The sequence below is a fragment of the Pinus tabuliformis genome, chromosome 4_1 (genome assembly GCF_031772625.1).
Source record: "Pinus tabuliformis cultivar Carrire ecotype Pingquan chromosome 4_1, CPIR1, whole genome shotgun sequence".
NCBI lineage: Eukaryota > Viridiplantae > Streptophyta > Pinopsida > Pinales > Pinaceae > Pinus > Pinus tabuliformis.
In genome coordinates this window covers 244,913,873-244,928,146 of record NC_142303.1, presented here as the reverse complement: position 1 = coordinate 244,928,146, position 14,274 = coordinate 244,913,873, and positions in this window count along the sequence as shown.

Genomic DNA, 14,274 nt, shown 5'->3' with positions numbered 1-14,274 from the left:
TTTGGATGGTTTTATATAAAACACTAGTCTTCCCATATGGAACCTTCAGCAGGTAAGTTCTACCACTTAATGAGATACTCTGAAATTGATTGATTATGTAGCTACTAGATTCCTGTTTCGTTGATTTCTTTAGACTCTAATATGATTTTTCCTTCCTCGTCAATTTCTAGCAATATAGTTTGAACTAGGGGCTTGTCATCTATAACATTCTTTGAGCATGAAACATGGAAAATTGGGTGTACCTGCAAAGATGTAGGAAGCTCCAATTTGTATGTTGTAGTAACAATCTTTTGTAACACCTTATAAGGGACATAGTACTTGAGTGATAATTTATTATACTTCTTAGCTTGATTGACAAAAATTTGTTTGCATGGTTGTAGCCATAAAAATACCCAATCACCCATGTCAAAACTTCTTTTACTATGATGTTGATCTGCTTGTTCTTTCATTCCATTCGGTTCCAGAGTCAGGTTATCCTTTAAGAGATGGAGAACTTGTTGTTGATGCTCAATGTGATCTCCCATTGTTTAAACCTTAGAATTGTTTCTTAGAGACGATGAGATGGATAGTGGATGATATTCATAAAGTTCCATAAATGGGGCCATTTTTGTTGTGGTATGGAAGGAAGTGTTATACCACCATTCTACCAGAGGTAACAACTTGACCAATTATGTTTGTTTTTTACATACAAAGCTACGAAGATATCCTTCCAAACATTTTTTCACTATCTTAGTTTTCCCATTAGATTGGGGATGACAAGATGAGCTATGAGTCAATTAAATTATGAGACAATAAAATAATTATGTCCAAACATTTATAGTGAAAATGAGATCTCTCTTACTTACAATAATATTTTGGCTTCCATGTATCTTTTGAAATATCTCCACTAATGTAGTAATGACTATACTAGATTTGAAAGGATGAGATTGTGCATAAAAGTGTACATGATTGGTAAGTCTATCAACTACCACCATTGTGACACTCTTTCCTTCGGACTTGGGTAGAACCATAATAAAATCCATTTGGACCTCCTCCCAAGTCAATCATTTTTCTAGATGAATGTATTAGATGCACTGGGATCTTGCTGCAACTTTTGAATGAGTGTCCACACCTCTTCGTCATTCTTCCATTCACCCCTTTCTTTAGTTATCCAATCGAGTTGGATAATAAGAATGACATAGAGTAATGCCTTTGCATTAGGGAAAATTTTAGGGTCTAATATTCATACGTGGGCTAATTCTCCATGCTTACCTCCTGTTAGGATATTCTGACACATAGGAAATAGTTAAGTACAACTTGGTCTAGTATAGAGTTAGGTAAAGTGTGTTTCTTTACCGTTGTACATTTTGTAACTTACAATCCGACGGTCACGATATGTAGTGATCCGACGGTTCATTCTCTCCTCGGTATTACCGACACTTGATCCGTGGCTTGACACCCGATTGGTCCATGAATTCTATTTAAAGCGCATGGAGGGTCATTTGTAGGGTAATCCGTGCATGAGAGAAACATATGTAAATTTTCATTCTTTTATTAATAAATTGCCTGAAGTGGCCGCGTTGGCTCAGGCCGTGGACTGTATCCCTCTTTGAGGGTTTTAACCACGTCAAAATACTGGTGTATTGATCTGCAATCTGGTTGTGAGCGGTGTCCTTTTGGTGTTCTGTCTGAGGAACTTACCCTGTAAATTCCTACATGGTATCAGAGCTATTTGAGGGCCGCGTCCATTGGTGATCCAAATCTGAAGCCGGTAGAACTGCATCCGACTGCCGTTTCCTAGATCTGCTGTTTCTGACTGCTTTCGGGCCGAGAGGACTGCTCTGTTGTGTTGGGAGCATCTGTTCCAGTGAGGAACCCCTTTTGTTTCACGTGAAAAGGATTCTGGTAGCCCTAGCTGCGTCATTTTTAAGATCTGGAGGTATACAATGTTTATTTGCAGTTTACTGTTATTTTCTCTCTGTTTATTTTGGTTTCGGTTTATTTAGCTTTTTTTATTACTGGATCTATACCTTTCATTTCTGCGTATGCTCTTTGCCCTGCGACTCTATGCGATCTGGGCAAATCAGAAACAGAAAGGAAGGATTTTTCTCATGCGTATGCTCTTTTCCCTGTGCTTTAGGGTGATCTCGGAAAATCAGAAACATTGAGAAAAATATTTAGTTTCAGAGCTGTTTTTTTTAAAACCAACCTAATTTTTCGAGATCTATCCATTGGAACACTTATTTTTAGCATCTTTAGCTTCAGTTTCCATTGAAATGGAAAGTCAATACCAAGTTACCCTTGACAGCACCAACTACTTCCAATGGTTGGCTTACATTGAGGATTTACTTAGAAGTAAAGGTCTCTACAAAATAGCCTCAGGCCAAGAAAAGAAACCGAAGGATGAAGATAAGGCTGCTAAATGGGAAAATAGGCAAGATCAAGCACGTGGATTGATAGGGATGTCTATTTCCCCAGATCTTAGATTCCATATTGCAGAAATTGATACTCCTGATGAAGCAATGAAACAAATCAATAAAGTTTTTGGGATTAAAAATGAAATTAGAGCCCATCAACTTCAAAATGAGTTGCTTACATTGGACCCTAATAATTTTTCTTGCATTGAATATTTCTTGTCCAAGTTCAAGACCCTTAGATATCTTTTGGAAAGTGTTAAAGTTAAGAAAGAAGATAGTAACCTTATCTATTCCATTCTTACAAAGTTGGGACCAGCCTACTCTGTGTTTGTTTCCACCTTCCATTCTACAAGAGAAGCCTTCATTTCTCAAGGAACAGACTACAAGCCCCCTTCCTTTGACTCTTTTTGTGATTCTTTAATAAGAGAACAAGAAAATCTCTTACACCTTGGTCTTCTTAATCTTGGAAACTCTTCCAAGAAAGCGTTAGCCACCCAGCAGCAACCAAATTCAAAGAATCCTAAGAAGTCATATCCTAAAAAGAATGGTCCTAAACCAAACAAGGGTCCTAAGCAATTTCAGCCCCAAAATGAAAAATCATTTCAACAAAATGATAAGACAAATAAAAACAAAGGGAAGAAGACTGATAGACATTGCAATTTTTGTCATCGAGATGGCCACTTAGAATCAAAATGCTTTAAGAAGATGGAAGCCTTGGAAGCAGCAATGAAGAAGCATAACATCCATTTGGGGCAATCTTCAACTTCAACTTCATCTTCAGGAATGGCACTTTCTGCATGTGGTTGTCAAGCATCTCGGTCTGGCTATGCATTAAATGTATCTTCTTCTTCTCATTCTCATGAGTGGCTCATTGATTCTGGAGCTTCTTATCACATGGCCAAAAACAAAGCCATGTTTTCTTCTTTAAATGATTGTAACACCAAAAATATATATGTTGGTGATGATAGATCTCTTAGTGTTGTAGGGACTGGAACTGTTCATCTAGACAATGGTCAGTTTAATGATGTATTATGTGTTCCAACCTTATCTTGCAACCTTCTATCTGTATATCAGATAACTCATTCATGTGAAGGTAAAATCGTTGAATTTTCACCTCATGATGTTATAATCAAGGACTTAAGAGATCCTAAACAGATTTTGGCTACTGGCATTGCTGATGATTCTACAAGGTTGTATAAGTTTCACAACTTTGGGTCATCAAATCTTCCCTCAGTATTTGTTGCTCATAACGATAGAGTGAGCAAACTTTGGCATGAGTGATTTTGTCACTTAAACTATCGCTCCCTTCAGCATCTATGTAAAGAAAATATGGTGACAGGTCTTCCTATGGTATCTTGCAGAGATGGTGTTTGTTCCGGATGTGTACTCGGAAAACATCATCGGGATAGTTTTGAAAAACGTGCCTCTTGGCACGCCTCAGCCCCTTTATAGCTTGTGCATAGTGATTTATGTGGTCCACTTCCAGTCGTGTCATTCTCTGGCTGCAAGTTTTTCTTAACCTTCATTGATGATTTCTGCAGACGCACTTGGGTATACTTCTTAAAACTCAAGAGTGAAGTATTTAACACTTTTTTGGCCATCAAGGCCTTTGTTGAAAAACAATCTGGACATCAAATTCTTAAGTTAAGATCTGATAATGGCGGAGAATATGTTAAAAACACATTCATCAACTATTGCACTGAGAATGGAATTCAAATGCAACATACTGTTCCATATACTCCACAACAAAATGGTGTAGCTGAAAGGAAGAATCGCACCTTAAAGGAAATGGATAATTGTATGCTACAATCTAAAGGACTTGGTCTTAGCTTTTGGGCAGAAGCAATTAACTGTGCAAATTACATAATAAATCGCACTCCTACTAAGGCTTTAAAGAATATCACTCCAGAAGAAGCATGGAGCTCAATCAAACCAGATGTAAGTCACTTTCGTGTTTTTGGAAGTGAAGCGTGGGCCCATATTCCAGATGAAAAGCATAAAGCTTTAGAACCTAAGAGTGAAAAATGTACTTTTGTTGGATATTCTGAAGATTTCAAAGGCTATAGACTTATTCCATTTAAGTCCAAAAATGTTATCATTAGAAGAGATGTAAAATTTGATGAAAATATATCGGCCTGCAAGCCTAGTCCGGTGGTTGTGCCACCTCTCCCTATCTCTTCTACTTTTGAAAACATTTCTTCTTCAGATGATGAAAGTGAGGATGACAATCCTCCCCCACCATCTCAGGATCTTCCTTCAGCTCCTCAGCTTCCAAAATGGGTTCGTGCTACTCGAGATGCAGCAGGTGATCTTGTCGGTGATCCTACAGATGAGCGACGTACACGTTCTCAGTTCGAGAGAGCCTCTTCTTTACTGGCTCAAGCTCCAGTAAATTATGATCCTGACACCTTTGCAGAAGCTTCAGGCCATCCAGATTGGGAAGCAGCTATGAATGAAGAATATCATTCATTGTTGGCAAATGATACATGGGATCTTGTTCTTCTACCAAAGGGACGAAAACTTGTTAGATGCAAATGGGTTTACAGAACCAAGTATGGACCAGATGGGAAAGTTGATAAACATAAAGCTCGTCTTGTTGATAAGGGTTTTTCACAGGTTGAAGGCATTGACTACACTGAAACCTTCTACCCTGTTGCCAAAATGAACTCTATCCTCCTTGTTCTTTCCCTTGCTGCCTCTTCCAAATGGGAAGTCCATCAGATGGATGTTAAATCTGCCTTCTTGCATGGGGACTTGCATGAAGAAATCTATATGGAACAACCCATTGGCTTCATACAAATAGACTCCAGCCTTGTATGTCGACTTAAGAAATCCCTTTATGGTCTCAAGCAAGCTCCTCGGGCTTGGTATGCCAAAATGGATAGCTTTCTTTTAGAATCTGGCTTTTCTAGGTGTCATTCTGACAATACTGTCTACACCAAGAAAGTGGGCAACTCTCTTATCATCCTTGTTCTTTATGTTGATGATCTTATCCTTACTGGTAGTGATCCCAACCTTATAAACCATGTGAAGTCTAGCCTTAACAGGAAATTTGAAATGACAAACTTAGGACACTTACACTATTTTCTCGGTCTTCAAGTCTTGCAATCCAAGGAGGGTATTTCCCTTTCCCAGTCCAAGTATGCTTGTGATATTCTACTTCATTTTCACATGGAAGACTGTAAGCCAGCCCCTTCTCCCTTTCAGTCTGGAGTCAAACTTTCAGTCACTTGTACTTCTCCTGAAGTTGATGCTACCTTATACTGTCAACTTGTAGGAAAAATTTTGTATCTAACCCATACTCGTCCTGACCTTTCCTTTGCTGTTGGCCTTGTTGCTCGGTTCATGCAAAATCCCCGTGAAAGTCATTGGAAAGCAGCTAAAAGAATACTTCGTTATGTTCGAGGTACAATTCAGTTTGGGATTCATTATAGTGCCGAAGCATCTCCTCTATTGGTTGGTTTCACTGATTCCGATTGGGCTGGTGACCCTGATGATCGGAAGTCCACTGCCGGTTATGTGTTCACTCTTGGTTCAGGACCTATTACATGGGCTTGCAAGAAACAAGGTGCCATTTCTCTTTCATCAGCAGAAGCAGAGTATCGTGGTGCCGTAGAATCTAGTAAGGAAGCCTTGTGGCTTCGTCAGATCCTATCAGAGTTTGGCTTTGAGCAGCAACATCCGACTACACTTTGGTGTGATAATCAAAGTGCCATTCAGCTATGCAAAGATCCAGTCCAACATCAGCGCAGCAAACACATTGAACTGCACATGCACTTCATCAGAAAGCTCATTCACGACCATGTTCTTGAAGTGAAATATTGTTCAACAGATGATCAAGTTGCAGACATCTTCACAAAGGTTCTCACAGAGGTGAAGTTCACTAAACTTCGATTTATGGTTGGAGTTCAGGAAGTTGTCACTAAGGAGGGATAGGCTCTAGTGCCTCCTTCCTTCTCCTATTGTGTCACATTTGTAAATCCTTCAATCCTATCCCAAGTTGTTCTTAAGGGGGGATGTTAGGATATTCCGACACATAGGAAATAGTTAAGTACAACTTGATCTAGTATAGAGTTAGGTATAGAGTTAGGTAAAGTGTGTTTCTTTAACGTTGTACATTTTGTAACTTACAATCCGACGGTCACGATATGTAGTGATTCGACGGTTCATTCTCTCCTTGGTATTACCGACACTTGATCCATGGCTTGACACCCGATTGATCCATGAATTCTATTTAAAGCGCATGGAGGGTCATTTGTAGGGTAATCCGTGCATGAGAGAAACATATGTAAATTTTCATTCTTTTATTAATAAATTGCCTGAAGTGGCTGCGTTGGCTCAGGTCGTGGACTGTTTCCCTCTTTGAGGGTTTTAACCACGTCAAAATACTGGTGTATTGATCTGTGATCTGGTTGTGAGCGGTGTCCTTTTGGTGTTTTGTCTGAGGAACTTACCCTGTAAATTCCTACACCCCCACCCCCCAAAAAAATTATTTTCCAATTTCCATTTTATCTAAAATTTATTTGCCCAAATCTTATAGTATAAAATTATTTTATTATTAAAATCAGAAAACGTCTATAGATACTATATAATGTCATTATAAATTTGAATATTTTTAAAAAATAGTACCGCAAATTTTACATTTTGCATATGAGTGACTAGTAATGTTCACCAAGGTTTTTAAACTTTAAGATAAGATTCCATCCTTAAAATTTTCCTTGCTCCACATCCTCATCCTTTCTTGAGAGTGCATGTACAACAATTTTTTTTTATATATGATTTAAAATTCATAAACCAACATATTTGTGACCTATTTTTTCTACTCTTTTAAGGATAATAATTGCCCTAAGAAAATATTAAGACCATCATGATCTCATTTTACCTTGAAGTATATTTCCATTAGGTAAGGGAACCATTTATTTAGGGCATGTAATATTTCCAACATTTCCTTCTCTTAAATAGGTTTCTGTAAATTATTTCCCTTGATTGGATGACTTTCAAAGGCAATGTATCTTCCTTCTTGTGTTAAAATAACACCATTTCCATTTCCCAAGGAATCATTTTCCATAAAAAAGGTTTTTGTGAAGTTTGGTGTAGCTAAGACCACAACTCAGAAAATTTCCTATTTAAGATGTTCAAAGACCTTAGCTACTTTTGGAGTCCAAGAAAATGCATATTCTTTAGTAATGTTGGTAGAGGTTCTTCTATTTGCCTATAATTATTAACAAACTTGTGATAATACCCTGTTAGCTCGAAAAAACCTTGAAGATGCCTTAATTTTGTGGGGATTTTGTATTCTTTGATGAATTTAATTTTGTTAGGGTCTACCTTAACACCCCCATGAGATATAATATTACCCAAATACTCCACCTCCTGTACCCAAAAGAAACATTTGGAGGGTTTTGCATACAATTGTTTCTCCTCCAATAGTTTGAGCACTGTGTCAACATGTTGAACATGACCTTTCCAAAACTTGATATAGATTAGTATATCATCAAAAAATACTCACACATATTTTCTAAGGAAGGGTTTTAAAGAAAAATTCATCAAACCTTGAAATGTGGAAGGTGCATTAGTAAGGTAAAAAGGTATGGCCAAATTTTCACAATGAACTTCATAAGTTTTGAATGCTGCTTTTAAAATGTCTTTTGTCTTTAGTATAATTTGATGATATCCTGAATGAAGATCCAACTTGGTGAAGTAAATTGTTTCTTGTAATTCATCCAACAATTCATCAATGATAGGAATGGGAAATTTATCTTCAATAGTGAGCTTGTTGAGCTCTCTATAATCTAGACACATACACCAATACCCATACTTTTTTTTCACCAATACTCTTGAGGAAGAAAAATAACTTTGTGTAGGTTGAATTATACCAATCTCTAGCATTTTCACAACCATAGATTCAATTTCAATCTTATGGGGCATAGGGATATCTGTAAGATCTAATATTTGGAGAAACACTTCCTAGATTCAAGTGAATAGCATGATCATGATCATGAATAGGTAGGATACATTTGGGAGTCTCCAATACTTTGGAATGATTATCAAGGACTCTTTAAATATCTAGAGAAATGGATGACTTAGATGTTTGAACATTTAGTGAGCATAATTGTGAAATTATACCCCATTTTCCCTTCTTCAAAAGAATTTCCATGGTATTAGAGCTGATTATCTTACTAGGACTCCCTACAATATCCATTAATTCAAATTCCTTTCCTTCCCAGAAAAATTTCAAGAAAATTTCTTGAAAATAAAAAGCTATTGTCCCTAAAGATTGTAACCATTACTCTCCTAATACAATATCAACACCATCTATTGGAATCGTAATCATTATATTGTTCAATACATATTCCTCCATGGTTGGATTGATATTATGGCACTTCCCTTTGCAATTTATAATTCCTCCATCTGCAACCACCACTTGAAGCTCTAGTGTTAGATATATAAAGAAATTCAAATTCTTGGCTATCTTATAATGAATAAAATTATGGGTACTACCCAACATTATCTCCTTTTTCTTCTTGATATATTCTTCTATATTGAAAGTTGAGGGAGTGGTAATTCTAGCTAATGCATTACAATATATGGTTAGATTGATTTCTTCTATTTCAACACTTGGAGCTGGTTCGTGGTGTAGATATTCTTCTTTTAATGTTTCTTATTTATTTTCTTTCTCCTCTTCACAATCTATGTAAAATAATTTCTTCTCGGTGCACTTATGACCTTTACCACATTTTCTATCACAACTATAAGAAAGCCTTTTTTCTCTTTTTTTCCTCCTTTTTTTGTGGTGTCAACCTTATAGGTTGTGGTTGGATAGGAGTGAAAACACTTCCATCTTATTGTTGTGAGTGGTAGACCTCTATGTCACCATAATTTTTCTTTTAACATTTCTCACCACCCTAAATGCATTCTCCAATAACTTAGGTTCCCAAATGCGAACCTCATTTTGGATTTTATCCTTTAAAGTTCCTATGAAGACATCCATCAAATGCTCCTTTGGAATATTAGTTACCTTGATATTTAATCTTCAGAAGTTCTCAATCTGCTCCGCAATTGAACCCCTTTGTTTGAGATTTCTCAATTGGATAAATAAGGTATTTCTCTTTGTGTTCTCATAATGTGCTATCATTTCCTCTATAAAAAATGTCCAAGTGACAAGTGATTTACGAGAAAAAACCTTTGATACCACAAAAACTAATTGGGTTCTAAATATAAAGATGCAATGCATAAATTTTGTATGTTGAACATTGTGTAGATAAAAAAACTAATCCATCTATAGTATCCATGTTACTGGATCCTTTCCATCAAACTTCCTCATATTGATATTTGGAATGTGGTTGGTTTTCAACCAAAATTTGGAGTCTCTAAAATCATGATTCACATTCATTTTATTATCTTCATGAGTTTCATGGAATACCTTATCATGTTAGGAAGAATTTGTTGTAGCAATTTTGTCAAACCTTTCTTCAAACTTCCCATGTCCATTTTTATTTTTTATTTTAAATGATCTATCTTAAAATTCATCATCTCTTCTAGTTCATCTTTCATTTTTGTTTGTGAGAGTGAAATGTGTTGCACTTGGTTTCATAATTTTGATATATCATGTTACATTTCTTCCTCTTCTTCATGCGTCATAGTAAATCTTTATGGGGGATTAATGGGTATATAATTTTTGTTTTGGAGGAATTTTGGAACTAAATTATTATATATATGCTTCACTACACCATTTGAATCACTTCAAACTGATTTTTCAAACAAAAGTTATGCAATTTTAAAAATACACATTTTTTGTTTTTGTTTTTACGAGCTTGATTTTGAGTTTATTGACCTGGCCGACCATGAATCTATTATATATCTATGATTTCAGCCTCCCAAGGTCTGAAACTTCATCTAGTGGTAGCTTGCTATGTCTTCTCTATAACCCCACAATTTAAATAAGATTGAATTTTTCAAGGTAAAGTTATGTCGTATCTCCCATGATGACCAATTTATGGACAGGTTCAATATAGCGAACTTGTATGGCCTCCCATACCTCACTATTTTGAACTTTGTCCTTGAATATTGTACCAAAAAATAAATTTCATGCACTCTAAATTACTTTTTATGGAATTCAAATCATATGCTTGAAGGGAAATTTGTGATTATTTTCCCTAGGACATTTCTTAAGACTGAATTTAGGGCTTGTATAAAACCTTAACTTGCACTAATCATAATATCTAAACCAAAATGAATATTTTTTTGAAACTTGAACCCAAAGTACTTAAAACTATAATATTCATAATGTAAAAGTTTCATACCCTTAGCTTGAGGCAAAAAGAGGTTATAAAAATTTCAAGATGACTAGTTTTGAGGAATACAATCTCTATATTCACAAGCTATGATTCCAAATGTTATGTACCTAGATAAAAAGAACATAAAAACATAAGAAAAGCATATCAATTTCTTGAATATAAGCCACTTTTAGGGGATAATTTTCCTCTTACATCACATAAATGAACAATTCTTGAATGATTCAAATAACAAAATCTCCTTGGTATATATAGGAGTTTAAAGGGTAAAACTATAATTAGGGCGTACATAACAACAATAATGCAAGAGAACAACAATAATAATATAAGGGCTATACTAATATTATAGGGACCTAACATAACGATTCATATTTGCAATTATTATATTTTAAATTTTTATATTTAAATTTAATTAATAAACACACACACACACACACACACACACAAACACACATATATATATGAAAAAAAAAATTAAATAAATTTCATAAAAAATAAATTATAAAAACTATAAAACGTGTGAAAAAATATGGAAATTACGCACACACATAGTTCTGAACTAGGTTAAGTCTAGGTTGGGGCTAGCCCCAAATTTGGATAAAAGAATGATCTACCCACCGGTGAGATGAAATCACCAATATTTTGAAAAGTTTGGTCGAGCTTGAATGCCCATAGGGACATTTTAATTCCCCCGAAGGTGGCTCCCATCCTCAAGCCTTCCCCATGAGTTTTGAACTTGTGACCTAGTGGGGACTAAGCCCATCACAAACCAATTAGTGTACACCTATTATCAAGGTTTTAATAAAATTGAAAATAAAAATAATTTTATATAGAGATGTGAAATTTATATAAATATAATTAGAATTATTAAGAGCCAACATAAATCCATCTTCACTCCAAATATACCACGCTATGAGAGAAATCAAATCTCTCAAGATGCAAACATTTCCTTAAGTTTTGCATTCAAAAAGAGGTTTGAATATTGAGAGATTTGATCCCTATCGATGCTTGGTAAATCCAGAGTTAAGATGGGTCTACACTAGTTAATTTTAATGAAACTAATTTCTTTGAAATTGTGTAGGTTGTTATCCTCCACAATATCCCAAGGCTGAGAAGGGAGATCAAAGGAGGTAACCACAAACTACTTGCGGTTCAGCAGCTAGCCCTGCTAACTAAGAGATGGATCTCTCTATGAATTCACAACCAATAATGACTAGAATGGTAAAATATGTTAGGCTAGATATGTTCAGCTCTAGGCTTTTTGAAAATTTTAGGGTTTTCGTGCTGGATAGGGATGAAAACCAGGTATCTAGGTCAAACTATCAAAGGGTTACAACAACAAATAATAAAAGAGAAAGGTAGCAATATTTTTGTGATGGATTTATGGTTTTGTCAGTGTAGTGTAGTGTTTGAAAGAGTAAGAAGGTCTTAATGAGCATGTGTACCATGAATTCATTATCTAAGAAGGAAAATTACACAAAATAACTTTCCCATCAAAACATAGCTTTCATGAAAAGAATTATTCTTATAACCTAAGGAAAATCACTGAAGAAATAAGGTATGGAAATGAGAGATGTATATCATTCATATAAAACTATAATAGAGAAAATACATCATCACAAACTTATTGCACATGAATTCCTAGATAATAGAGCTACAATTTCTCCTTTGATTTCCTGAAAACAAAGTTGAAGTAAAAGCTACAAGTGTTCCAACCTCTAATGTCCAACCTGTTCTATGACTAAAAAATAGATACATATAGAATAAAAATAATCTTCCTCTCTCTTAGGGTCGAATCCTTCAATTTAGGAACTAATTACATGAGGTGTTCAAACAAAACCCTAACGTCTAGGGAGGTTAAAACAAATCCTCCATTTAAACTTTGATTGAAATTCCCTCATAAATGAGGCCTAAATTTACATGAAAAGCAACCTAACAAGCTCATTTACCCTTAATTACATCATAAGTACATCAAGGAAAAGTAATTACATCATAAAAACTCAAATCTAGCTGATAAAACTGAGAAAAAGTAATCTCAAGCAAAAGCTCAATGTGCCAGGAGAAAGCACAACGAAATTGGGAGAATTGAATTTTGGAGGCCTTCTCGAGGTCCAAATCAGGATCTTGATGGCTCATTGGAAAGTTGTGGATGTTTGATACATGATGGAATCTTCAAGAACTGAAAAAGGTTTCTTATAGCCCTCCAAAACTTCATTCTCCCATATGTACTCTCAAAAGCACATTGAGCTCTTCGAAAAGAGGGCAAAGAGGTGTTTTTAGGTAGTTTTAGCCCTTTTCACCTATCATAATCTGCTAGAATTTTTCTCTCAAAGGATAAAAGTGATGTACAAGTGATGAAAAATCCATATATGTAAACCAAATATAATTTAGATCCCCCCATCAAAAGAGCAACATGGGGTACACTGCATTTTTGAACTAGTGACTGTCTCAAAAATTTCCAAAAATTCACCAAAACAAAAATTTCTCCAAATTTCTTAAAAATTGCTCCACAGCTACTCCATGAAGACCTTAGAAGGTATTCTATGTTATGAGGGAAGCATCAGTAAGAAAATCCAACTTATCCTTCTCTTTTTGCTTGATTAGGGTTTCCTTGAGTTTTTCCTTCAACTGCGTGATCTTGACTTTAGAGACCTGATTCCTTGAGTAGTAATGAGTAGCCATGTATCTTTGGAACTTTTTATATTTTTTGGCCCCTTTAAGAAGCTTATCGAAATGAAAATTCATTTTGTCAAGTCAAAACTCCCTATTCTCATTGGTTTCTGCTATAATTAGGTTAGTTGAAGACATTTTCTCTCTCTGTTGTTGAAGTACCCTTTTAAGGCCTCTAGTTCTTTGCCTCTTCCTTGTCACATGCTCTTGATGCTCATCTGAATCATCTGTGTCAACTACTACTTTTCCATTTACATCTTCTTTGTTAACATCAACCATATGCTTGGATGATGCTGATGGTGTGCTTTGGCTTATAGATTGACTAGGAGAAGACAAAAAGATAGTTGACTAAATGAATGTCTCCAAGTGATATTATTTTGTGAAAGCTGATGCAATACAATGATTTTGATGAGGGAATGGTGAAAAAGGCAGGTTTGATTATAATTTTTTTTTATGTTGCACCTTCTCTTCCATTTTAGTCAAGCTCTTGTAGAGGTAGTAGGGTAGGTTAAGTATTTTTACCCTTGTGAAATGCATGAGCAACCTGACATGATATTTATACAATCTAGAAAATCTAATCTCACATGTAAATTACTTCATAATGATCTTCATCAGTGGAGAAAATTTTTCAAGGAGCTGTCCAAAAGGAAAAGCCTTCTTAATGTTGTGTTTATAGTGACCTTTGATGAAGGGTTGGTAGTTTTGCACATCCAAGTCCGAGTTCTTAAACCATTTCTCTCCATTGTTTGGTATCCCTATGGTTGTTGCTATGGATTCAGTAGAAATGGTGAAAATGACCCCTACAACAATGACCTTATCTCTCCTAAGATTAGTGGCAAACAAGCTGGTCAAATTGGCATGATACGTGACCATATGAATCTGCTCACAAAACCCTAAAAACCATACATTCTGAA